At 40.7% G+C, this 27,352-nt stretch overlaps 1 pseudogene; it reads right to left on the reverse strand.

The window, feature by feature from the left end:
* Nucleotides 1-438: 438 nt before the first annotated feature.
* Nucleotides 439-26,890, reverse strand: LOC138775489 (transcriptional regulator ATRX-like; annotated as a pseudogene).
* Nucleotides 26,891-27,352: the final 462 nt, after the last annotated feature.

The raw sequence follows: 27,352 nt of genomic DNA on the forward strand, positions 1-27,352 counted from the left end.
TGGGATCCTATCCCGCCACTCTGCATGCTGGGAAGATCCGGGCTCGCACCAGCTCTTTTCAAAAGAGTCGGCGCAAGCCCATAGCTGAAATTAGCTGTGGAGCCTAAACGCAGCCCCAAAAAAAGTTAGTTATTTAGTAAAATTAAATATAAAATTACTGATCTAATTGGAGAATAATTTTTTTTTTTTTTTAAATCGCTGTGATTGGTTCTCTTTAAAAGGAGCCATGGTGTATATCACAAGGACACAGAAGCTGCACCCATTTGATCAACAGAAAGCCAAGTAATGACTGAAAATCAGGCTCTCAAGATTCAAAAAAACTTCTAATCCCGCCCCCCCCCCCCCCTTCCCAAAAAAATAATTATGGCTGTGGAAAGGAAGATGAGGATTTTTCCTAAAAATAAAAATAAACATAATAAAGTTTCACTATTCACTCACCATTATCCTCATCCTCTACTTTTTCAGATTTGGATTTTTTCTTTTTGCTTTCATCAGGCTCATCATCGGAAGATACTTCATCATCCGATGATAAATTGGCTTTTATTTCCTCCAAAAGCATTTTCTTAGCAATCCTGTAAAAGTTTTAACAAATGGGTTGTAAAGTTTAATAAGTTACAATACATAACCAGTGTCCCACAAAGAGGTCACAAATAAAGAAAAACAAATTTTGTGGACCAATATATACTAATTTAGAATGACTGGGATCATAGCCAGCAGACAGAAATTCTCTTGCTCAATTAGAAAAACTACTGACAAACATTCGCACATGTTATAGGTAATGATCAATTGTATACAACAGGCCCTTTCCTATAATCTATTCTAACACCAACTACTCTAGTGGTGAATTGTGCACATTATTCAGCATCATTTATAAGTAGTGATAGAAGGGCACACTGATCTTTATGACAAGCCTATTGAGTGTAACACCCCAATCTCTCTCCCTCTCTCCAGGGGTAGTAATAGACTGAAGAGAGAACCTGGCCTAATATGGAAAACTATACAAACAGTAGCAGATCAGTTTTATGTTAATGCAGGATGTAATATTATAGGATTATCTCATGATAATGCAGGCCCTCCGTGCTATCTCTAACCTTAATCATAAAGAAACAAACTACGGTACATCTTTTTACATTTTATAAATCACATTTCTTTCCCAATGAGAAATTACATAATTATTTGGAAATGAAAGGGAATAATACACGGTCCGTGCATAGTCCAATGATTATGGCAAAAGCTCCGAACTCAATTGCATAGCACATCATCCGTATTTATGGACCAAGTACAGAACACGGGAATAAGGCCTCATGCTGTACAGATCACTCTACAGCAGCCTTCTCTTATCACCACAAGTAGAACAGGAAGTATCAGCTTAGTTTTAGGGCCCCTATTACACCAACAGATCTGACAGATTTTTACAGCCAAAAGACAGGAATGGATTTGAAATTAGGAGAAATCCAGTCTTTCCTTTATGACCAGTTCTCTATTTATAGTCCGTTTCTAGCTTTGTCTGCAAAAATCTGTCAGATGAATCTGTTTGTGTAATGGGGCCCTTAGACCTAGTAATATCCACGAAAACTGCAAGTTTCAGGATTATTTTACAATATAGATAGTGAGACTCTGGGATCATTCAGATATTAAAATACGAACTTGCTGTGGAGGGAGCACGGCGGAGAAAAAGGCCTGACCCAGCAGCTAAAAGGACAAGGATGGCTAGGTCACTTGCCTAATGGAAGAAGATTCAAAACATTAGAATTGAAATTTTTCATTAAAGTATTGTATTGCCCCCCAAAAGTTATACAAATCATCAATACACACTTATTATGGGAAATGCACATAAAGTGCTTTTTTCCCTGCACCTACTACTGCATCAAGACTTCACTTCCTGGATAAAATGGTGATGTCACGATCAGGCTCCCAGAGCTGTGCGGGCTGTGGCTGCTGGAGAGGATGATGGCAGAGGGATGCTCAATGTCCCTTCAGTGCCTTGTGTCCCTCAGTGTCCCTCTGTCGCCATCCTCTCCAGCAGCCACAGCCACACAGCTCTGGAAGTCGGGTCGTGACATCACCATTTATCCAGGAAGTGAAGCCTTGATGCAGTAAGTGCAGGGGAAAAAACACTTTATAAGCATTACCCGCAATAAGTGTATATTGGTGATTTGTATAACTTTTGGGGGGCAATACAATACTTCATTAAAAATTTTCACCGGACTTCTCCTTTTATTTAAATATGCTGTTCCACGTGAATAAATAATAATAAATGAACATAAAAAATGTATTCAAATAGGTCATTTTCATGTGTGAAAGTTACCTGATAAAATGCACCCAGAAAATACTTGGGAGGAGGATTAAAAATCCTCAATACCAGAACTTCTAAATTTGATTTGATTCCCCCCCCCCCCCCCCATCTACCCCAAAAAAGTACTGTAAAGTCATGTTCCAACAAGGTAAAGTTACAGCCGCTGTTATAATGATCATGATTATTAATAACGGCAGTTTTGGAGTTCTGTATGTGTTCTGTTTAGTGTTTTATATGTTGGGGGACTTTTGTATGTTTTACTTTTAAAGCGATTCTGATATGTCTGACAGAATAAATCAGCTACTTCTCTCAACATTCCTTCTGATCTATTCCCTATTCCTTCTGATCTATTCCCCTCTAACATCAGGTTGTGTCCCTGGTAGTTGTAGTAGTATCCTGCCCTGAAAAAGGAAACCTGGCGTCCATATTACTATAAGCAACACTGACATGTGTTTGTAATAGTAATCTAATATGAGTCTAATATAATATAATCATAATGAGGATTCTGTCCCAGTCTCAGGCCATGTTCACATGGCATATAACACCAGCCTGTTACCCAGCCGGGTCACAGAACGCCTGTTGTCAGAGATCATCCCGACCGGTACTGCAGTACCAGCTGGATGATCTTCATTTATGTTGATTTGGGATGCAGGCAAACCCATGTGCGCCCGCAACCCAATTCACCATTGCACACAATGGAGCGTGTGGCCGGAGTTTTTCATGCAGCCGGATGGAATCCTGGCCAGAGCGTATACTATGTGTATACGATCCGGACGGTTTTCTATTGATTTAAATAGAATTTATGTTTGTATAAATCACGGCTATTGTTGCAAATTGCAACAATGACTGATTTATGCAAAACATACGTTGTGTGAACATGGTCCAAGTGACTAAGGAAAGCCTTACATATCACTGCTGTGCTTTAAAGCTGGAAACACACACACAGCAGTTCTTTTAGAAAACGGACACTGACATTTTTGTGCCAAAACAAGAAGTGGATTCAAATGGGATGTAAGATATAAAGAGAGGACTTTTACTTCTCTTTTCTGTTGGATCCTCTCCTGGTTTTGGCACAAAAGGCAGTGTCAGTTTTCCAAAAAACAAACTGCCATGTGAGATTTCAGCCTAAAGGGAAAGTGTCACCTAGAGATTATCTTGTATTCTTATCTTTTATTCTGTTCTTTTATTGTAATCTGTTTATAATTACTGATTGTAATTTTATTTCACCTTTTGTAAATTGTTATGGGGGCTGCCATCTTGCCTGAGCCGTTAATAGCATTTGGTAACATGCTTTATAGCAAGCCTCTGACACAAACGATAACAGACAGACTGTCCCCTTGAGATGAATGTTAAACATCACTGAGTGTGCCCTGTGACCTTTGAAGAGGTAATTCCACAGGGAGTTGATATTGTCTCCTCTATCTACTGGTGTCACATGTGACTGCAATGCAGTACAGATCACTTTACAGCAACCTCCTCTTACCACCACAGACACAACAGGAACTTTCAGCTTGGTTTTAACCCCAGTGGGGAGAATAAAAAGAAGATCTCAGTTTTATAACATAGATAATATGGAAAATTAGAAGAAAATGTCACCAAAATTTCTTTAAAAATATGCTTAACATAAAATCATTTATACAATAGGTCATTTTCTGACCTATTGTCAAATGACTTTACAATGAATAGTTTATCTTCAAAGGAAATAATCTTGCAGATGCCCCTGATGAGGAATGCAAAACAGCAACTAGACTACATAATGTATAAGTCCAGAACTTGATGATAAAAGTAAAGAGATGAACGAGCTTACAGTAAGTTATGGTTCGCAAACTCCCAAAAATTCTGCTGTCGACTCCTGGTGGCTAGAGAAGATGGATGCAGCCTATGGGTAACCCAAACTTACTGTAAGTTTCCTCATCGCTAGATAAAAGTTCAAAAGAATTGCATGTGTCCTTCCTTAATTTTGTTGCAGACCATCTTTGATCCAGTAGATGGGTACTGGAATCATTAGGGAGAAAAAAAGCAGCTCTTACTTATCCTAAAAAGAGGCTAAGGATAGACCACACCATTTCCAAAGAAAACATGTGTAGCTCTGGAATTCATTAAGACCATGGGGATTCTGCTATTTAAATCTATAAATCCAAGCGGCCTCTTTGCAGAGCATCCTCTTATTCCATTCCCCTGTCTCAGTGATGTCTCACTTTTTTCTGCAATAGAAAGGATTAGACCATTTGGGATTACCTTGATGTACTTTCTATACATGTAACTGTCTTTTTTTATTTTGCAGAAATCAGACATAAAAAGTCTTTAACAAGTTTTACTAGGCAAAAAGCTTCCTTCTGTACTCACAAGGCTGCTTTCCCAACTCCCCCACCCCTTCTCCCTTATCTGTTCATTATCATGAAAAAGCTGTCTACAGCAGAAGTTTATATGGATAAAAAAAAAAAAAAAACACCCACACACTCAAGACAGCATTCCATGGAGTAGAAAACTTCACCCCTGTGTGCGCCAAAAGAATGCAACCAAAGAGGTACAACACTCCAAACTGTGTGTGAGCTGGTGAGAGTCACGAGGAGTCATGTTTGATCCTGAGCAATATCCATAGGAGTGGCTACCACTCCTTTGGATACCGCAAGGGACCAAACATGACCGAATCTAAACCTTCTATCCAAGATCATAGGTGTAATGGGCACTGGTTAAGACCAGCTGTACGCATTCATAGGCAAGTAAAATGTTACTTTTTTTTTTAACACATCGCTCTTCAAAGCCGTACTGGCTTCTTTTTAAAGCGTTCAAACTTAAAAGCCAGTTAGGAAATAAACGTAATGAATGCATTCAGCACGTCTTGACCAGCACCTGTTACAACCAAGATCTTGGAATGGAGGATGACTTTAAATAGTGTATAGGGGGAAGCAGAGAGGCACACTGCAGCTGAGCATAGTGAAAGCAGATAGCATTTGAAGAGGGGTAACAAGGGGAGGGGGGAGGGTAATGAATAACCTAGTGATAGAAAAGGCAAAAAATCCATATAAGTCAATTGAAATTATTGTTTCACTTTCAGACATGATGTTATTACAAAAAAAAAAAAAAAAAAAAGCTAAAAAGTTATTTTTTTTTATCTACTAGTAGCATTTGGAAACAGAATTGTGATTTGAAGCCTCATTGTTCACGGGCAGTCAGTGGATGTGACTATTTCGCTATAGTCACTATGAGGGACGTTTATCAAACATGGGGTTAAGTAGAATTGGTTCAGTTTCCCCTACCAACCAGATTCCAATCTGTGAAAAGATTCGACTGGTTGCTAGGGGCAACTGAGCCTGTTCTACTTTACACACGTTTGATAAATCTCCCCCTATATGCCTTTAGTCTGGACTGTTCTGCCTGAACTTCCAAGGGGGTGCTATTTCTTACATGCAATTTGTAGCTTTTACTATCTTTCTTCACTGGTAAAATAGTTTGCAAAGCTGATATTTTATACTTCTTACTGTAATCAAAATATCATATATTACAGTTTAGCCTACACATTTCTACAATCATCTCAAACTTTACCACTGTTAGACACTGTATGGATAAACTAGAGAAGTATGTAGGAACAGTATTGTTAATACCTGATCATGCCTTGTTAACAGGAGCACATACCTACTCCATATGGGTGTCTGAGACATTGGCAGCTATTAAGGAAGGCAGTGCAGAGTAGAAGGTGGAGACCAAAGTCACACAGCTTCTGGAGCGGAGACTTCAGGCGCAGGGAGGCCACAGCTGACATGAGATGGCATAAATCCTTTTAATGATTTCTTTCTTTCAAGGATTTAAACCATCTCATGTCTGCTGCGGCCTCCCTGCACCTGAAGTCTCCACTCTAGAAGCTGTGTGACTTTGGACTCCCCCTTCTACTCTGCACAGCCTTCCTGACTGGTCTGACCCAGGACGCTGTTGGACCTACACTCCTGGGATTGCGGAATGGCTGCATCTAGGGCCAAACCATATTTTATGTGCTTTAGATGTTGTGCTCTGCGTGCAACTACATTAAGAGAGTGCAATCCTCACCTGCTTCTACATATCTCCCAATAGCTTCAGTTTTCAGCTATCATCTACCGGCAACTATAAGTCTTGAGCCAGTGATCTACAGTTATATATTTCCTTTAATGGGGTACAAATATGTGTAAATGAGTTTTTTTTTTTTTGTTTTAATTTTGGCCCGTAAAACCAGATCATGTGGTCTATGCAATTTTCTGTGAATGTGGTAGATTTTCTGTGGGGCAAACAAAACGAGCACTATATATATATTATAAGGATAAGAGAACTTTTTCATTTAATATAAACAGGCACTGGTGCCCCGCGATTTATCCAGTGCATAAGAGAAGTACATAATGGGGATACATCAAAGTTTGCCGGCATACAAAGGGTGTTACCTTATGTTGGACAGGATAGACAGTGCACTGCTTAAAGCCGAGACCAAATAGATTCTACGAACTGAAGCTGAAGGACAGAGGTCTGAATGGTGGACCGAAGATTCTTGCTATGAACACTATAAATGATTGCTACTATTGTTTTTAGTGGTTTTTAATAAAATGATCACGTTTGTCATGTCATGTTTGTTTGAGTACTTATACAGGGATGAAATAGCCTGGGGGAGGGGCCTGTTGAAGGGCAGTAGCGTGAAACAAGCTTGTAACCTGCGTCCGCCCTTGATATGTCCATGCATTATTAAAATAAAGGAGCCTGCGCTGCAATTTACACTGGTGAGTGCCACTACTGTGTGTGTGTGTGTGTGTGTGTGTGTGTGTGTGTGTGTGTGTGTGTGTGTGTGTGTATATATATATATATATATATATATATATATATATATATTTTTTTTTTTTATAAGTGGGAAGGCAACAAGTTGTTACACTCAAGATTCTCCATAATATTTTAGGTGGATCAAAAGATCAGATGACTTATTCATATGTGGGCATCAAATGCATCAAATTCAAGATTCTTGGGATGCACTAATAGTCATGTCTAAGAATCAACTTATTCGTTGCTGTTTTAGAAAAAAACACAAGACTTTTACAGCTGGGTAGTTTAACGGATTATCTAAAAAATAAAGAGATGAATATGAACGCAAACAAAAAAACAAACCTAACAAGTACATTAATCCCATTGGCCCCTCCCAAGAAAAACGAAAAAGTAAATGCATGGACAAGGAAGTTTCAAAAAATTTATTGCAGGCATAAAAGCAAAATGCATTTATACACCATTAACCTTATTAGAATTGCTGAAATCACTTTAAACAACCCCCAGAATAAAATGTTGTATAAATCAGATATATGAGGTAACTTAGCACTGCACCATCAACCAAATTACTGGGATTAGAGGATGTTTCATTGGTACATAGGAACAACCAAGCCATAATGTCCAGTACCATGGGTGTTTCAGTCAGTTTTTCCTCCATAGACTAGTTTAGTATAGTTTGCTTGATCACTGACTATCAGACATCCAAACATTTAGTGTTTTACATGGATGTACAAGAACCTGGTGCTTTACTGCTGCTGCGCGCGAATATACAGTAGAATATGTAAAATCTGCAAGTGACACCTCACAGATTTACATTTACAAAAGTGCAGGGTAGAGGGGTATCTTTATACAGTATACAGTATGTTGTCAGGACATTGACTTTAGGATTTATCAAGACATAGGCTATGGATATGTTATTCAACAATACATGGGCCATGTTGAATGACTGATAAAAGAGCCCTAAAATTGGCTTTTACGGAGGTTCATAAGTGGTTTAACAATACTTGCTATCACTATCAAAGGGTACATGCTGTTAAGTGTGCCAAAGGAATCTTTAAGCTGTTAACATAAGCTTTCATTTTGCTAGCACTAATCTCTTAAAGTTTAAAGATTCAGTAAGCACCAAGATCACATATCCTCTACTATACTGGGTGCATGTGGGTATTAAAAAAAAGTTGATGTGTTAATGTGCGATTGTCATTTTTAAGTAACAAGGACCCTGAATTTCATTACAAGTAACATATCTTGGGCCCTTTAAGGAAAGGCCTAAATTATCTCTGCACTTTAAAAACATGACTTGTTCAAAACCCAGATAGAAAATGAGATGGCTTGTATAGTCCCATGTAAAAGAAACACTCTGTTAATACTCTAGTGTGACTCGGCAGTGCTATGCTCCCATAATGTAAAATCAATCTAAACAGAACTGCAAGTTTATAGAAACAAAAACCAAAAAGCCAGCATTTTCAGCAATTGTGCACAATAAACAGAAGGTATCATTCAGCAATTACACTTCTGCTGCTAAGGGAAATGCTGTAGAAAAAGCAGACTCAGACACAGAATGTAAGAAATTCATGTCTTTATATTGTATTAATTATATATTTTTTTCTTTCAAAATATAGCAGCAGACAATTGTAATGTCACTGAAGCAACATGCTCCTGACAATTACTCAGTAATGTCAATTCTCAAGCTACATTGTACAGAGTGATTAGCCATCAACTGACCAAAAGAACTGAACAATAAATATTATTCGTAAAATCGTATTCAAACACAGGAAAGCAGCAAATAGATTGTGAGGAACATTCAGGTCACAGTCTTTTGTACCATATTTGTTTTATGCTTCGAGGGCTAAAAGCCACATTTTATAGCATACCAGAAGCACTGCAGCTTTTGGAACATCTGCGTGCACTTCAGCCCAGGAAAATCCCAGGACTCTGTTTTCTATGCAAGAGCCCTACTACTTTGGAACAGGGCTCATGCACGCAACTCATCAACACCTGGGACGTCTCCGCAGAAACCAGAATTTCAACATCTGCAGAAGTTTTAAGGCTGCAGTGTGAAAGGTACTATAGTGGCTTGTAGGAGGATATTAACATTTGTTATAGCAGATCCCAAAGCTAAACTTCTTGTAGAACACTGAATATAAGTACATGTAACTATCAGCGCTATATAACTGGGCTAAACCACCATCTATAAAACCCAGTATAATCTAAATTCATGCTTTATTCTTTAGTACACCTCAAAAGCACTTGCATCTTTAAAAGGGTCTTCCAGTTAACTTGCATTCATTTTGTAAATAGTTTATAGGTCTTTAAAACTATTGGTATCTGGCTAAAGAATAAAATGTGGGTGTGAGCAACCATGAGTAAGGGTCCATTTACACAAAGATTATCTGACGGATTATCTGCCAAAGATTTGAAGCCAAAGCCAGGAATGAATTTGAAAAAAGGGAGAAATCTCAGGCTTTCCTTTATAACCTGGTATCTGTTTATAGTCTGTTCCTGGCTTTGGCTATAAATCTTTGGCAGATAATCTGTCAAGATATTCTGTGCAAATGGACTCTAAGGCAGGGGTCCAATCCTATTTATCATTTTCAAGTATGTAAGTCCTGGCATGAAGGGTGCTGTAAGGATTACTCCTCCCTTTCTAAGATGAATGGCAGAAAACCATTTGAGGAAGGAAAAATGAAACTGGCTAAAAAATGATTTCCACAAGCAATGCAGCCATCCTAAACTAGGGATGGACTTTTTTTAAAAATTTTAAACATCCCAGGTAGATTTGTTTACATGACGCAGCTATGACCATCAATGGGTACAGGCACGTGTCTGCTCTTATTCTGCTTTATTTTAGATCAGGCTGCAATCTTCTGTTAGTGCTGAGCACTATGACATTACCAACACCAGTGGAGAACCCCAGTGCTGTAGTTAGGGGGACTGGAAATATACCACAGTACAAATTTACAGCACTAGTTTACCTGAAACCCCAAAAAGGTTACCATTATATAAGGAGAGAGATGAAATACTGCATAGCTGAACCCTGTTTTGTCTCCTAGGCCCTCTAGAATGCTGGGTGTAAGTGGTCTCTTCCCCCACACTCTTCTAGTGAGCTTTACATTGCTTGTGGGATTATCTGTATTATTCACAAGTGATTTACCCAACACACACAAAAGCTGCAATTCCACAATCCCACTAGCAGCATTATAGATCCATAGCTTCAGGGAGCTTATCACAGAAATGCCAGGAGGAGAAGTAAAAGAGGTTTTCTGATAGTTAAAGTGACTGCAGGCTTGGACTTACACAAAAAATCCTTTGCCTAATGCCATCACAGCACCAACAGGGTGTACCCCAACAGAGATGCTGTAATGACATCCTTTTAGCAGACGCTTGCCATACATTTCAGGAAGAGACCCCTGAGGTCAACGATTGATGGCTGCATTACATGTATGATGTAGAAAAGTCATTGCAGTGCTTCCAAAAGGGGACACCAGAAGGGTGGTGGTTCTGGAGTGTAAAGGATTATATTTCTGTGTTTTTTTAAGCCAGCCTACAATGAACTGTTATTCAGGGTGCAGAAAATGTATTATCTTTCCTCACTCCCCAGGGTTCACTTTCAGCTTGGTCTCATCTCAGGACTATAACGTTTTTCAGTCTTAAATGGAAGAAGGAGGATAGGCCCTTCCAATTATAAGCCCTTTAACTACTAGAAAGGCCCTCTTATTCTATGGCTTATAAGTTAAAGGATATGCAAACCTGTACAACTAAAGTATCAAAATAAAAATAAAAACACTAGCACGCACACAACGTAAAAGTGGTCCTTATTAAAAATATCCTGGTTTGTATCTAAAGCTTCTATGCAAAGCTGTGTGTCTGTGTATACAGACTACAGACAAACCATGTGTAGACTGCTCCTGTAGACAAAAGAACCACAAACAAAAAAAACTGAAGAATATTTGTAATCAATCCTATGTGGAAACCTGCAACATCTTTATTGTCATTATTGATGTGTTACAGTTGCACAAGTCTGCATGCCCTTTACAGCTGAAGGCGTCAACAAAGGCTTATAAAAGTCTTGTAAACATAGTAAAAAGCAAATTAGTGGGTCCTAAAACAACAACTAAAACATAGCTTCACCCTATGCTATGTATTTTACACTAACATGTTAAAAAAGAAAAACCCTCAATACCTCAAACTTGCATGACAAATATTGCCCTTTTAATCGGTACAGCAATTATCTGGACCATGCATGGGCATTAAGTAAAATGGCAGCGTGGGTTGATTTTTATGAAGTTAATGTGATTTTAAGGACGGGACGGATGTGAAGTAGCAATATTAAAAGAAATTCCAACTTTTAGCAGGTTTAATTAATCTAACCTGCCGACAGCTCCCTAGTGCACACGAGGCATTGAGGATAAAGGTGTATCTGTAACCTTCATTTTCAGCTCCATGCCCGTGCTGTTTGTTTTGAAATCTTTGGCCCGATAGGAGCATTAGGAGCCCTGAACCGCCCCCTCCAGCAGACACCCTCCATTAATAATCATTAGAAGGGGCAGGCTGGCAGCAGCAGCCATGCTCCCCTAATCATTATCAATGGAGGGGACAGGCCTGGTGCTCAGAGTTGCTCCTATCCTCCCTTCCGGACCAAAGTTTTCAGAACAAACAGCAAAGGAATGGCATTGAGGATGAAGATAACAGACATCCTCAGTGCCCGTGTGCACTAGGGAGCTATCGGCAGGTCAGAATTATCTAACCTGCAGATAGTTTTAAAGGGGAACTAAGTGAAGGTAAAGAAAACAATGGACCAAGTGCCCCACTCAGCCTTCAACATTCCAAAAGAAAGGTAAAGTTTGAGTAACTGATGAACACGTGTGACCTAAAACAGATACAATCCTTCAAGTCATTGCCTTCAACTAAAACAGTTTTCCAAGGAAAAATATGAACACAAACAGTATGTTGCTGTGTATTTATAACACACCCTATGCAAGGTGTGTGAACACTTTATAGATTTATTTTTTCATTGGTTTTCTGGTTTTTGGCCTTGCTTTGCTGGCCACTCGGTCAAACTTGCGATCAGACTTGGATCGAGTCTTTAAAAGGCAGGAAGTCCGGGTTTGTACAACCTGCTTGCTCTTCCGTTGCTTTGCTTTGGACCCACGCTTAGGGTGTGTTATAATCTTTTTTAAGTCCGTATGGTTGGAATCATACCTATTCTCTGGATCATCGTCATCATCTTCATCCTCATCCTCCACATCACGAGTACCAGATTTAGTTCCTGCTTCATCGCCTGAAATAGAAAAGTTATATAAATACATAAAAATAAAAACAAAAAAACAGCTAATTTGAGAACACAACAAAGTAATTTTAAGGTTTAAGTTTATCTCAATGCAATAGAAACAAACAATGAGCGTGGGGGAAGGGGGGTTGGGTTACAGGGGTGTGTGAACCTAACCTTAGGGCCCTAATACACGAGACGATTATCGTTCCAAAAATCGTTATAACGTTCAAATTTAAACAATCCTTCTGTGTATGTTTAAGCAACAATCGGAAAATCTTTCGTATGTCGTTGATCTAAATCTGAACCTAAAATTATCATTAATCGCTCACCGTAATTCCACATTCATTCACTCAGGTTCCGCATTTGTTCACTAATCTATGTGTAATTGCACATTGTTCATAGTTTTGCTGGGATCAGAAGGAATCAACGATCATAGTAACGATCGTAACTAAACTATTGTTCTGTGTAATATGGTGAACGATTTCAGGTTAACGATAATCTTGTTTCGGATTGTTTATCGTTAGTCGTTAATCATTAAAAATCGCTCTGTGTAGTAGTACCCTTAGGCTATACCCCCTCTGCTGACTGCTTTCAGCAGACTGCAAAGAACATTGCAACAAGAAATTAAAACATCAATGGAGCACCCTGATACTATTAATTGTACTACGTTAGCAAACATATTGATGGACCAACCAAAAATATCATAGTAGCCTGCCTAAGCAGCAAAGAAATGGATCTTGGGAGTACGGTACTCACCCTGAAATCCTTTTCTTGTCAATGTTTATTGGGGAGCACAGGCACAGTGAGTATAGGCTGGTGCCACTAGGAGGTGACACTAAGCACATTAAAAAAAAAGAAGTGCTAGCTCCTCCTACTAGCCTTAACCTCCCAACAGGCAGTAAGCAGTCCTAGTTTGTGCACATAAGCAATAAAAGAAACATGCACATCAGAACATATATAAAAAAAAATGTATAGAAAAATAGAAAATAACCCCAAAACCAAGTGGAGTCCAGATTCAAATTTCCCTTGATGCAGAGAACAAGCTGAACAACCATAGTAAAAATCTTTGGTAGGGTGCAGTGTCCCCCAATGAACAAGACAAGACAAGGATTTTACAGAGAGTACACAAAAAAAAAAAAAAAAATTCCACATGGCCCAAGTAATACTAATTTCTTTGGTGGAAAGAGCGAAAACACAGTTGGGGAGTGCCCTGCCCTTGGCAAGCCTCACCTTTGGCAAGCAATAGTGGTATTGGAGGCTGCTAGAACCTTGTGCAAGCCTTTGGAATGATGAACAGGACATCTGACCAGCAAGTTAAAGAATTGAAATGGGCAAGTCCAAAGAGCCTGGATGACACCCAAGCTTGTGGAGGGAGTGTGGAGACGGAGACAGGCAGAAAGAAAACAAGATAACGTACTCAGTGAGATGAAAGCGTGATAGTACCATCAGGTGGGGACTGGGCGGAGAAAAACATTGTCCTCATGAAAAAAAAGGAAGGGAGAATGGCAGGACAAGGCTGCAAACCTTCCTGATGGCAGGCCAGGATTTTGGAGAAGGAAAAATTGAGAAGATGGAAGGGCTAAGAACTCTGGAATAGCTAAAAGAAACTACTTCCAGCACCAAGATGCACCATATGTGGGGTGAGCCATTCATCCTGAAGAGGAGAATTTTGCCTTCATGTGGAAAAATTATTAGAGGAGCCCTGCTTAGTAGTCTGTTCGTAAGGGTGCCACAAGGTGCAGGGCTTGAAGAAGGGCTTGTTCCTCGGTTGTTGCTGAAACTTAAGTCGAGGTGCCTGTGAGGTGTTGGATAAATAAAAGAAAAGGAAACGTTCGTCTGGAAGGGCCGTGGGGGGGCAAGACTTTGGAGGAGGAGTCTGAAGAACAGAATTTCAGCAACGCAGCGTTTTGGACAAACGGAAAATAGAGGAAATCCAACGAAAGGGCCTTAAAGCGTAACTGTCATTTCAGGGTCATTTTTCTGAAAACATTAAATATCAATAGTACAAGCGATTTTAAGAAACTCTGTAATAGGTTTTATGTACTAAAAGAGTTTCCTTCTGTACTGAAAAAGCAATCTCCCAGCCTCCTCCCTCACATCACAAGAAGCAGGATTTCTGTCTCCATTATGTGGCTATGGAGAGGGGAGGGGCTGTTAGAAATGACTGAGCATGGAGCAGTCCTGCACAGCACTACACCCTGAAATCTTCTCTCAGTAAGTTCATAGATAAGCACTGACCTTTCTGACACCTGAATTTAGCGTTTTAGGTGCCCAGACAGTCTAGAAACGGACCTTCATGTCACCTCTTCCTGCTTTCTCATCTCCCTCAGCCCCTCCCCCCTCCATAAGGATAGAATGGAGAGAGCAGAGCCCGTCTTCACTGGCTTCTCTGTAATGAAGACGTGTTTGCCTGATAATGCACAGATAAGGAGTTAGGGGGGGAGGCTGGGAGATTGCTTCTTGAGTACAGAAGGAGGCCTTTTTGGCTGATGAAACCTATTACAGAGTTTCTTAAAATCGCTTATACTACTGATTTCTGCAATAAAAAAACATGACAGTTACACTTTAAACTATTTTTTCAATGGCGCACAGTAGAAAGGATACATGGATCCAGGAGCTTGTCACGAGAAAAGCGCCTGTCCGGATGCTTCCTTTTTTTGAAGATGGTATCCTAAAATTCCTTGTGAGAAAGGGACACCCTGGTTTACCATTTTTGATGGTGAAAGGAGAAAAGTGTTCTCAGCGGGAATTAGGGTCAGGAACAGAAACCTGAAGAGGAAAAGTATACTGCACCAATAATGTGTTGTCTACCATGGAGGACGAGTAGATCTGGGATATCCCCAGGCATTATGTGCAAAAAGCTGGTTTGGTGCTAGGCAGGCAGAACACAGGGGATTTGGTTGTCTGCAGGGGAATTTGGCGCTGCAGTGAAAGCTGCAAAATAGGTGGCCACAGCCACTGCTACACTAGAAGATTTTCCCAGGAGTCTGACAAGAGGAGCAAAAGAGGACTAAGTAGGGGCTGGGCGGTATAACGCAAAAATACAGATACTGTCACTGGCGTCGTTAACCGACCTCAACTCTGCCAGGACAGTATCTGCGTATTTCACCCCACCCCACCCGCCGTCGCATGTTCTGCTCTCCTCAGTTAATTTGTCTCACGTCCCTGCTCCTGGCCTGGGTAAACTATTCTGCTGTCTGCACCCTCACATTTATACCTGCTACAATCACATGAGCGCGGGGCGCCGAGAGTCTGGTGAGGAGGAGAGGGGTGGGGGCCAGAAAGCTGATCCTCCGATTCAACCCTGATCGCAGCCAGTGGCACATATACTGGTGCCGAGCAAGGGACGGAAGATCCTGCTGCGGGCCGGTAAAGAGGAATGCTGGAGATGTGACGGGCTGCATCCAAGCATCAGCTCCCTCCATGTGTGCTCAGCGCTGCTGTCGGGCGGCTCACTCACTTCTCCTAGCTTCTCTGGAAGCTGCACGGTGTGCCCTGCCCCCCTCTTCCGCACATACAGTGGCTGCAGGTGGTCAGCTATAGGTCGGCACATCCTCGCTCCACTGGACACCAGCACCTGTTCCGCACAGGAATCCCCGGCGACTTATCTTTGTCAGTGCTGGAAGCAGCCAAGTGTAATGCTCTGCCTGGGACGCTGCCGGCAGATATATGTGCTACACCCATACTGAGTGACAGGCGACGAGGATTCCTGTGCGGAGGAGAGTGGTGTCCGGGGGGGGGGGGGGGTGGGATGGGGGGATGGGGAGCCGACCCACTCCTGACCCCTGCAGCCACTGTATGTGCGGGGAAGGAGGGGGGAAGGGTGTGAAGGGTTAGAGCAGCATGTAACAGAGTGACTGGGTGTAGATATTAGATAGAGAGAGATAGAGATAAGATAGGAGTCTATCCATCTGTCTCCTCTCTCTCTTCTATCTACACACTGGATGGATAGATAGATAGACAACAGACAGGAGATAGATAGAGCAAACAGATTGGCAGCACACTAAACGAACTGTTGGTGCCAGCAGTCGATCCAGACCTTGGATCATCAGCTGGTAAAAAATACTCTTCAGCTCTTCGATGGTATGCAAACATGAATTTATTCCATATAACAACGTGCAGCGAACTTCACAGTAATATACGACGTTTCGGCGTCTCCTATGCCATTTTCAACTGCCCTTGAAAATGACATAGGAGACGCCAATACATGTGTATTTCTTGTGAAGTTCGCTGCACGCTGTTATATGGAATAATTCACGTTTGTATTATCATCGGAAAATGGGGTTTTCAAAAGGGGTGTGGCTTTTAAAAGGGGTGTTGTCATAATCATCGTTCAATTTATCATTACCCCGCGGCTACAATACGATAAACGCTATAACATTTTGCTACAATATGACGCGATATTGATTTAGGCCAAGATCGCCCAGCCCTAAGCTATAGCAAAATGCACTGAAAAAGGGGAGCAAAATCACTGCAGGGAGTGGCAGGTTGTAGGAAAGTTACAGTAAAGGTTGAGACTACCCATACTCTGCCTATTTTTTCCGCTGAGCCATAGCACGTTTGTAGGATAAGCAGAGGAGAGGAAAACCCAGTGAGAGAAAAGTGATCAGGTCGGGGATTTACTCAAAGCAGGACACTGAGCAAGATTCCGCTGAATCCCGACAATCTTGCTCAGTGTGAACGGGGCCTATGGGCGGGAGGCGGATCAGTGGCAGAAAAATTCTGCAGTGTGAACAACAGAGCGGAAATCCCATTAAACACAATGGGACACTGCTCTGTACCTATTTTATGGGGGAAATTTCTAGCAGAAATTATAAGTGACACTGTCGTGAATTTTTTTTTGCAGAAATCAATAGTCCAGGGCGATTTTAAGAAACTTTGTAATTAGGTTTTATTTAGCCGAAAAATGCATTTTTATCATGAAAAAGCAGTTTTTGGAGCTCTCCCCCTCTCTTCATTGTCTCCTATGGAGAGAGCTAAATAAAAGACGAAAAAACAGGACACCAAAGAGTTAATCTACAAATACTCACGCTCTAATTACGCCTTCACCCAGCCTCTGTAATCCTCTGTTATCTGCTTTCTGTTGTCTGCTAACTCCCTCCTTCCCCCTCCCTCTCCCTAGAACAGACTGGGTATGTCTGATGCAACAAGTCACAATTTCCTGATTTTTATGCAGTGGATGGAAAAGAGGAGGGAGGTGGGGCTGGGAAATGCTTTTTAAATGCGATATGGCATATTGGCTAATAAACCCAATTACAAGTAAAATTGCCTGACTATTGTTTCTGCAAAAAAAAGACAGTGACTCTTTAAACCCATAGCTGCACCAGGACTTTTTTGAACGTCCTCGTGCCGCTATGAGTTCAAAGGGGGTCGCGCGGCGACCCCCCCTGAACTGGCCGCGATCCCGGGTGCCGCATGTAGCCCGGATCGCGGCTAATTAGCGGGCACGGTCCGATCGCCGTCCCGCTAATTAGTACTTAGAAGCATCTGTCAAAGTTGACAGCTGCTTCTAATACTTGCTGATATGCATCCCTGGTGGTCTAGTGGGGGGATCACGCCCCCTGCGGCGCGATTGCGGGGGGCGATCCCCGCATCCATCCCGGGCCGGGGTCTGCTCCGTAATGGCGCTGATCCCCTCGATTCTATTGCTTTTGGCTGCAGCAGCCAAAAGTAATAGAACACCGATCTCATGGATTCATGCAGTATAACTATACTGCATGGATCTTATAGAGGATCAGAGTGCATATACTAGAAGTCCCCCAGGGGGCTTCTAGTATATGTGAAAGTAAAAGAAAAAGTATTTTTAATAACACAAAGCCCCCTCCCTATAAAAAAAGTCTGAATCACCCCCCTTTCCCCATTTATAAATAAAAATAAATAAATTAATTAATAAACAAACATGTTTGGCTTATCGCCGCGTGCGTAATCGCCCGAACTATTCATTAATCACATTCCTGATCTCACACGGTAAACGGCGTCAGCACAAAAAAAACCCAAAGTGCAAAATTGCGCATTTTTGATCCATCAAATCCAGAAACAATTGTAATAAAAAGCGATCAAAAAGTCATATATGCGCAACAAGGTACCGATCGAAAGATCACATCATGGCGCAAAAAATGACACCTCACACAGACCCATAGACCAAAGGATAAAAGCGCTATAGCCTGGGAATGGAGCGATTTTTAGGAACAATATATTTTCTTTAAAAGGTTTTAATTTTTTACAAGCCATCAAATCAAATAAAAGTTATACATGTTTACATATCGTTTGTAATCGTAACACTTAAGGAACATATATAACGAGTCAGTTTTTACCCCAGGGCGAACATAGTAAAAAACAACCCCCCCCAAATAAAAAAAAAAAAAATTTTTTTTTCATTTCACCACACATATATTTTTTTCTCTGTTTCCCTGCACATTTTTAGGCTAAAATTACATCTGCCATAGCAAAGTACAATTAGTTGCAACAAAAATAAGGGCTCATTTGGGTCTCTAGGGGAAAAATGCAGGGCGCTATGGCTTTTATACACGAGGAGGGAAAACGAAAACCCAAAAATGAAAACTGGCTGTGTCCCCTAAGGGTTAAACCTTTGAGGACCAGGCCCAAAATGACCCAGTGGACCGTGCAATTTTGATCTTAGTGTTTTAGTTTTTCCCTCCTCCCCTTCTAAGAGCTCTAGCACTTTCAGTTTTTTATCTACAAGCCATGTAAGAGCTTGTTTTTTACAGGAATAGTTGTACTTTGTAATGGAGTCTTTCATTCTACCATAACATGTATGACGGAATCCCAAATATATTATTTATGAAGATATAAATAGGTGAAATAGTAAAAAGAATGCAAAATGGTAACGTTTGGGGATTCCTGTGTTTACGTAATGCACTATATGGTAAAAGCGACATGATACCGTTATTCTATAGGTCAGTCCGAAAATAACCATATGCAGGTTTACACAGATTCTCTGTTACATATTTTTTTTTTAATGAAATCTTTTTTTTGCAATTAATTATTAATACAATGGGCCTATTGTGACGCTTATAACTGTTTTATTTTTTACCTACGGAGCTGTATGGGGTGTCATTTTTTCCGCCATGATCTCTAGTCTTTATTAATACCATATTTGTGAAGATCGGACGTTTTGATCACTTTTTATTAAATATATATATATATATATATATATATATATATATATATATATATATATATATATATATATATATCATCAAATCGGTAATCCGCGCACTTTTTTTCCCTCTTTTCGTCTACGCCGTTCACAATGACGCTTATTATATTTTAATAGATTGGACAATTACGCACGCTACGGTATATTATATGTTTATTTATGTATTTTTATGTTTTATTTATATAATGGGATAGGGGGGTGGTTTCAATTTTTATTGGGGGAGGGGCTTTGGGGTAGTGTAATAGTGTTTTTAACTTTTTTTTTTTTTACACATTTGAAGTCCCTTTGGGGGGACTTTTACATACAGTACTTTGATTTCTACACTGATGATTGCCATGCATAGGCATAGCATTGATCAGTGTTATCGGCAGTCTGCTCATTGAGCCTGCCTGTGCAGGCTCAGTGTAGCAGATCGCCGATCGGACCGCACGGAGGCAGGTAAGAGACCTCCGGCGGTCCGTTTCAACGGTCAGTAAGTGACAGGGGACTTTAAGGAGTTAATGACACGCGGCAGCGCGATCGCTGCAGCGTGTCATGAACGGTGACGTGCCTACTGCTGATTGCAGCCAGCCCCCACCTCCTATGAAGCGCGCTCCGCTCCGGAGCGCGCTTCATAGCTGGAGAAGCACCCAGGACGTATAGTTACGCCCTAGGTCGCCTGGGGACAGACTTCCATGGCGTAACTATACGCCCTGGGTCGTCTAAGGGTTAAGAGCAGATTACTCTTCAATTCTTCGTGCTTAGTGAGCATGAGCCCAAAAGGTGAGAATGGAAACAAACTGAAACAAAAGAAGCAGCAAAAAAATCTACAGGAGTGCTTGCCTCCTATGGACACTCGAAGCTACAACTCTTACTTACGCTTACTGCCTTGGGGCTCATGCACACTGAGCAAAAGACGAGGAATTAAAGAGGAATCTGCTCTTAAATTCTGCTTGAAATTCCTCCCCTAAAAGAATGAACATGGCAATGTCTCATTGTGTTCAATGGGATTTCCGCTCTGTTGTTCACACTGCAGAACTTTCTGCCACAGATCTGCTTTCCGCCCAAAGTAGTAACAGGTTACTTCTTTTGGCAGACTCTGCTAGAGGAATCCTATAGATGTCAATGGGGCTTGAATTCCTGCTAAAAATTCTGCTTGAATTCTGCTTGCATTCCACTCAAATTCAGCTCCTATTCTACTCAGAGAAGAATAGAGGAGGAATTTCAAGCAGAAATCTTCAAGCAGAAGTTCCTCGTCTTTTGCTCAGTGTGCATGAGCTCACATAGGGTAATATCGGCTGATAGGAGGAGCTAGCTTAGTGTCACCTCCTAGTGACACCAGCCTATATCCAATGTGCATGTGTCCCCAATGAAAAGAGCAAGAAAACAGAAATCCTTCAGAACATACTTTTGAAAATTAATTCCAATCGTAAGAATTATAAGGGTGACTTCATGCATAACGAATACGCAGTGGATTTCACACTGAGAATTTGCAGCGAAATCCGCTGCTAATCCCTTAATGTCATTCCATTTGGATTACATACTCACAGCGGAATTGTCATCCCACTCCTAGTATGTAAATGCCAACCCCCTTAACCTGCGGTGGCCTGGTGGAATGCATTACCAGTCTACGCTCCGGCCTTCTTCAGGGGCTCCCAGTATCCTGATGTCCCGCTCAGCCAATCAGTGCATTGCCCAGCCACAGCTACTGATTGTCTAAGCGGGGAGCCCGTGCAGCAAGCCAGAGTAAGAACCGGTAATGTATCTGCAGGCAGCCTGTGGGTCTGATGCCACTGCTATGGACTTCCAAACACGGTTAACCTAATCTCTTTACAGTGGATCAACCCCATTCTATATACATGCTAATTACGGAAAAAGAGCATTACATTAACCTAATCTGGAAAACTGATAGTGATATTTTCTGTTTGGACTATGGTAACAGAAGTGCAGAAATTCCTAATAATGGTAGTTTGTAACTACCCTTGTTAATATGGCTCCAATATGGAGCAAAAGGAACCAATAAGAAGCAATGCCTGAACCAAATAACTAGTAACAAAAAAGGAGAAGGAAAGGTAAAGGCATTAAGAAAAATAAGCGTTTCTGAGGAATTCTGTAAACATTACAACTCAAATGCATACCTGAAGACTGAGCGAATCCAACTGCTGATATGACTTCATTTTCCACTATTGGCTTAATCTTCTGCTCATCTTCGCTGCCATCATCAGAATTGTGACTTATATTATTGTGACTGTCTTCAGACAAGTCAGAAGATGAGTAGAAGTTTTTTCTTTAATGCCGTGCGCCTACTTTTACTCTTCTGGAGTTTCTTGCTTTCAGTTTCCTCTGTAGATGGTCCGCTCTCTTCCTCACTCTTTACGGTTTTTCTTTTTGCCCTTCTTAGCAGCCTTGAGGTTTCCTGCTTTTTTTCATTTTCTTTTCTAGTTCAGAGTCATAGTTTGAGGAGTCCTGAGTGGTTTGATCGCCGTTTTTTTGCAGTCGAGTTTCTGGTCACCTTAACAGCTTCTGGACCAGAACTTGAACTCTTTCTTTTGCGTTTTCCATCATGTTTTAGACTCTCTTCTTACTTTTTTCACAGATTTCTTGACTTCGCTGCAGCTCTCATGTTCAGAGGAGGAGTTGCTCATCAAGCAGCTTTCTTAAGAACTTCAGGTACCTCCTCAGAATCCGACCCACTTTCATGGCTGTTAGAATCTAATTTTTCTTTATTGGGTTTTCTTTTTGAACTCTTCTCAGAGGCTGAAGATGCATGTTTTGTCTCACTTTTTTTAGAAGGCTGTTTTTTCTTTTTTTCTCCTTGTCTGTGTCATTACTTTCCTCTTCTGTATTGGATGAGGTCACTGTGTCAGCCTTGCGTCTCCTAGGTGTGGTTTTCACACGAGGAGACTTTCTTAACTTGGAATCATTCTCAGATGAGTGCTCATTACCAGAAACATAACTGGGGCTCATTGCTTTTTCAGCATCAGATCCATCTTCAGAAGCCTCAACTTTTGTGGAGTCACCCGACTCCCTTTTCTTAGATGGAGACTTCGAAAGAGAAACAGGAGTCAGTTTCAGAATGAGCTCTTTTTTAACAGCTGACTTTGGTTCCTTACCCCTTTCTTAGTTGGTGTTTTTAAGCCAGAATCATTCAAAGCATTTTGGGCTTCAAGTGAGGCATCCAGACTGTCAAATATATCTTCTGGCACTGAAGAAGGTACTGAAACAATGTCCATGTCAAGTGCTTCAGCAGCATGGGGCTCAAACGACTGATCCTTTTTGATTTCTTCAGAGGGGAACGAGACCTTGCTAGTCTGGAGGATGTGCTATTAGAAGCAGTCTTGTCAGCATCATTTTCAGACTCTGCACTAGACTGCTTGCTCTTTCTTGCTTTTATCTGTATTTCTTTTTTTCTGTCACTTATGCTACGCTTTGGCTTTTCAGTTGACTTTTTCAACTTGTCTCTATTTTTCTCAGATTTTTCTTTGTCTTCAAAATCAGACTCGCCTTCAACATGAGAATCCTCGTTGCAGATGTTCACTGACATCCAACACCTTGTCACTGCACAATTCTCGCTTTTCTTTGAAACTGTAGTTTCATTCCAACTGATCATCACCACCTTCTGTCTCCATGTAAGCATCTTCTGGGACCTCAGCAAAAACCAAAACATCACCATTACCCTCCTTTTGCTCAACACTTTCATCTGAAATATCAACTTGCCCTCCATTTCGAGTGTGACCTGAATTAACCTCTTTTTCCACTCTTTTATTGTTTTCAGATTTCACATGCTTTAGATTGCTGCAATTTTTAACTTTCTCATTTTCGTGCAGGCTAGAATCTTTCCGAGACTCACTAGTTTTTATCATTCTGTTTGTCTTTTGGCTGCCTATTCTCACTAACATCTTTGTTCTTCTTTGGAGTTTTACCCAAATCAGAAGTCATCTCTTTGGATCAAACTTTCTTCCAACGCTTGATGTGCTTTTTTAAGGTCCCCTAAAACGGATTTAAATGCCTTTAACTGGCGAATTCTAGCACTGCGGTTGCATCTACATTTTCAGACTCTTGCTTAAGAAAGTTTACAAAACTAGAGTTTAAATTTGTTGTTGTCTCAATTATTCTTTTAGTCTTTTTTAAAATTTCTTTTGGAACCATCAATGCTTTGAAAGAATATGTATTGCACAAGAATGTGGATTATCCATTTGTTTGTCCTGTCCGTTACAACTTAGAGTTTTCAGAGTTTTGGTCATAAAGCTTACTCTTATCATTTTCTACTTTCATTTTCTTCTTATTCTGCTGTAACCAACTGTTCCAGGTTTTCAAACACACTGTCACATGCAGCTACCAAGTCCAACAGAGGTTCAGGCTGGCAAATGTAACAATGCCATTTGCTCTCTTCATCCATAATAAGAGACAATTCTCTTCGACAAGATTTCGGAGGATGCATTTTTGCAGAAGGCATTGTGGCAAAAAATCACAGCAGATCAGATTTCCTCCTTCAGCACACCAACTAAATATAAAAAAAATACAGATATACATAGATTATACTTTGCAGTCATAACAGAAACAACACTGAAAAAGTCTAATTTGTCATTAATTGCTACAACTTTGTTTCTACCACAATTAACTTATTTAAAGAAAAGGTTCTATATCACGCTCAGCACTGTACAAATGGGCGGATAGCCGATAGGGAGAATAAAAAAATATATCTCTTATCTGATGGCTAGTTCTTAAAAATTTTAAAGCACAAACAAGAGGCTCTACATTATTCTCCAATGATAGCCTATGCTGCTCTATATAAAAGGGGGGGTGGAATCATTCACTGCTTCTTTAGGCTAGGTTCACACACCATAAATAAAAGTTAAATACAACCCTAATTTTGAATGAAAATAAAACTGTGTAAACGGAAGAAAAATGGCCGTATTTTGCAAAAGCTGGTTGTAATTAATGTGTATGTTAATTACCTAGACCTACGTAACCAATTAGATTGAAAATGCAGCTGTATTTTACCTCAAAATTACAGCCATATTTTTTTTCTTTTACAGCTTGTGAACATAGCCTTAAACAATAATCAAGGCTGCAACTCACCGACATTGTTCATCCATTCCATCAGCATCACGATTGATGTCATCACTCATATAATATTTATAGCAACTCTGAGGTAAAAAAGAGAAAAAGAGAAAAAAAGGGGGAGGGACAAAAAAAGTCAGACATGGTTCAGTACAGAAAGCTCTGATTTTTTTATTTTATGAAAGGAATAGGTATAGTTCTTGGCTCTGTTGTATGCTGGCATTTGGGTGATTTAGAGATAGTGAACAAGATTTCATTAAAACCCTTAATGTGACAGTGAAAATTGATGGTACCATTTTAACAAAATATGGTCCTAAGACTCGCACTTTTTCCACCCTACCTTTTTCAAATAATATCAAACTTCTTCCTTACTAACCCCATATATTGTTACCACTGGGTTTACTGGATATTCCAAGTATGTTTGAAGAAGTCACAGGAAATTTATTTTACAAAACCTTTTTTGTCCTATTCACTCATGTAAAATACTGTACAAGGACTTGTACAGTACAAGGACCGAAGGAATAAGCTATTCGTGTCCACTGGTTCTGCGATCTATTCTATAATGAAGTGTAAACCCAGCCTTATAATCAAACACTGTCAGCTAAAACTTTTTTTTATTTTATTTAAAAAGCAAAGGTGATGGGGTACTGAGTATTAAGTACCAGGGACAGACAAACAGGGAACACTTTAATATTCAAACAAGCACAGCAGTCCCTTCATTTTGATGGTCTTTGGATGAAAAAGCATGTGTACCTTACAAATGAGGACTTTGAGAGCAGGATGCCTGTAAATGGAGTCTTTCTGAAAGTGATTGACTTGTTGTCCACAAGCTGTGCACGTTACAATCCCATGGAGTCCTTCTTCTACAAGGAAAAAAAAAGGGAAGGAGGAAACAGTTTAAGGCTATGTTCACACTATGTGAACAACTGGCCGTTCCGGACCTCGGCCAGGTCACGGAACGGCCGTTCTTGCCCGGATAATCCCGGCCGGTACTTAAGTACCGGTCGGGTGATCTTTCCGGCCCACGGAGCTCAGATGCGGGCGCATCAGCGTGCGCCTGCATCAGAGCTTCCCATAGCACACAGTGAACTGACAGGTCTTTCTGCGGCTGGAATTCACTGAATTACGGCCGCAGAAAACGGACTTCAGTTTTTTCCCGGCACTGCACGGGATCCCGGCCAGAGCGCATACGATGTGCGTACGCTCCGGCCGGGATCCCATTAAAAATAAAGCTATGTCCCACTCCGCAAAACTACGGCCGTAGTTCTGCGGCGAGAACTAGAGCCGTAGTTTTACGTAGTATGAACATAGCCTAAAAGTCCAATGACATCTATTTAACTATACAATTATTAAATTCATGCTTGCAAGCACAAGGAGCTAGTAGGTCTTATAGCAGGTTTCTTTTACCGCCCATAGCAATAAATGACAGCTCAGCTTTCCTTCTATCAGAGCAGTATAATAAATGAAATTTCAGTATAAGTATAATCACCCCACTGTGCAGCACCAACCAGATCAGCACTCATAGGGACCTACTTGGCCCATATAAAAAGGGCTTAAGTGTTTTTCATGATGACAGAAGCAGCAGCACTCAGCTGAGCACTGTACCGCTTTATTAAAGAAATTGGCCACTTTATAGAAAATTGTTCAGGGTATAGTATTAGTAACTGTACTCATACATCACTTACTGACAGCAGTTCCCTGTGTACCTCATAGAACTAAAAACACACTCCCCTCCTCCAGGCTGGCTGCCCTGTGACCATGCATAGTCACATTCTGCTCCATGTCAGCCATCTGTGGCAGAGCAGCACAGTCTGGAGGAGGGCAGTCTGATTTTTAGCTCTGAGGTACACAGGGAGCTGCTGTCAGTAACTAATGTAAGTACATTAACTAATACTGTACACTGAGCAATTTTACTATAATACTAGAATACCAAGCCAATTGATGCACATATGCTGCTAACAAACATATCTGGGCCAGATATGTCAAAGTGTGTAAAAATAAGGTTAACTATCTATAGCAACCAGTTACATCTTTCATTTCTTAATGTCTGATAAATAAAGGCCAAGCTATGACTGATTGCTATGAGCAGTTTACAAGGTTTTCTACTTACAAACACTAATAAATCAGGGCCCCCATGTATTATCAACATTAGTATGAGCAGTGACTAACCCTTCTCAATTGTCCACAAAAAAAATTTTACTTAAGTACCTGGCCGTTTCTTAGTTAGGGACAGATCAGGTTTAACTTTACTTCGATTTCGGAATTCTGGTCCTTTAAAATCATCTTTGTCCTTCATTAAGAACAGGCTCTGGTTGCACAACTACAGTACCTGAAACAACAAGAGTGTGTATTAAAATGTTGCTACAATATTCACTTTGCCGTGCCTTAGAGCTTTAAAGTGGAACTCTGGATAAGGAAAACTTGTTTTGTATTGAAAGTACATTAAAAGATATATAGATGTGTCTATATAATGTATTACCGTATCTGTACGGTTTCTGCCACACTGGTAGCGGATAGAAATCCAGAAAGTGAAAAAAATGGCCCCTGTGCCAATCCACATTGTCTTCTGCTCCTTCTGCTCTCCCCCCTTAGGAGACAAATCTTTCATGCCTCTGTCTCACATTGTGTGTGTTTGCTGAGATCAGGCTGATAATGCAGAGAGGGGGCAGAGTGTGATGTCCCAGGAGCTTGGCTGGTTCCCCTAATCCACCATCTCTGACCAGCCAGAGCAGCTGCTGCATGGATTTCTCTGATTGTGCAGAAGTGTGCAGTAAAATCAGGCTGTGTTCAC

Source organism: Dendropsophus ebraccatus, unplaced genomic scaffold, assembly GCF_027789765.1.
Source record: "Dendropsophus ebraccatus isolate aDenEbr1 unplaced genomic scaffold, aDenEbr1.pat pat_scaffold_1654_ctg1, whole genome shotgun sequence".
Lineage (NCBI taxonomy): Eukaryota > Metazoa > Chordata > Amphibia > Anura > Hylidae > Dendropsophus > Dendropsophus ebraccatus.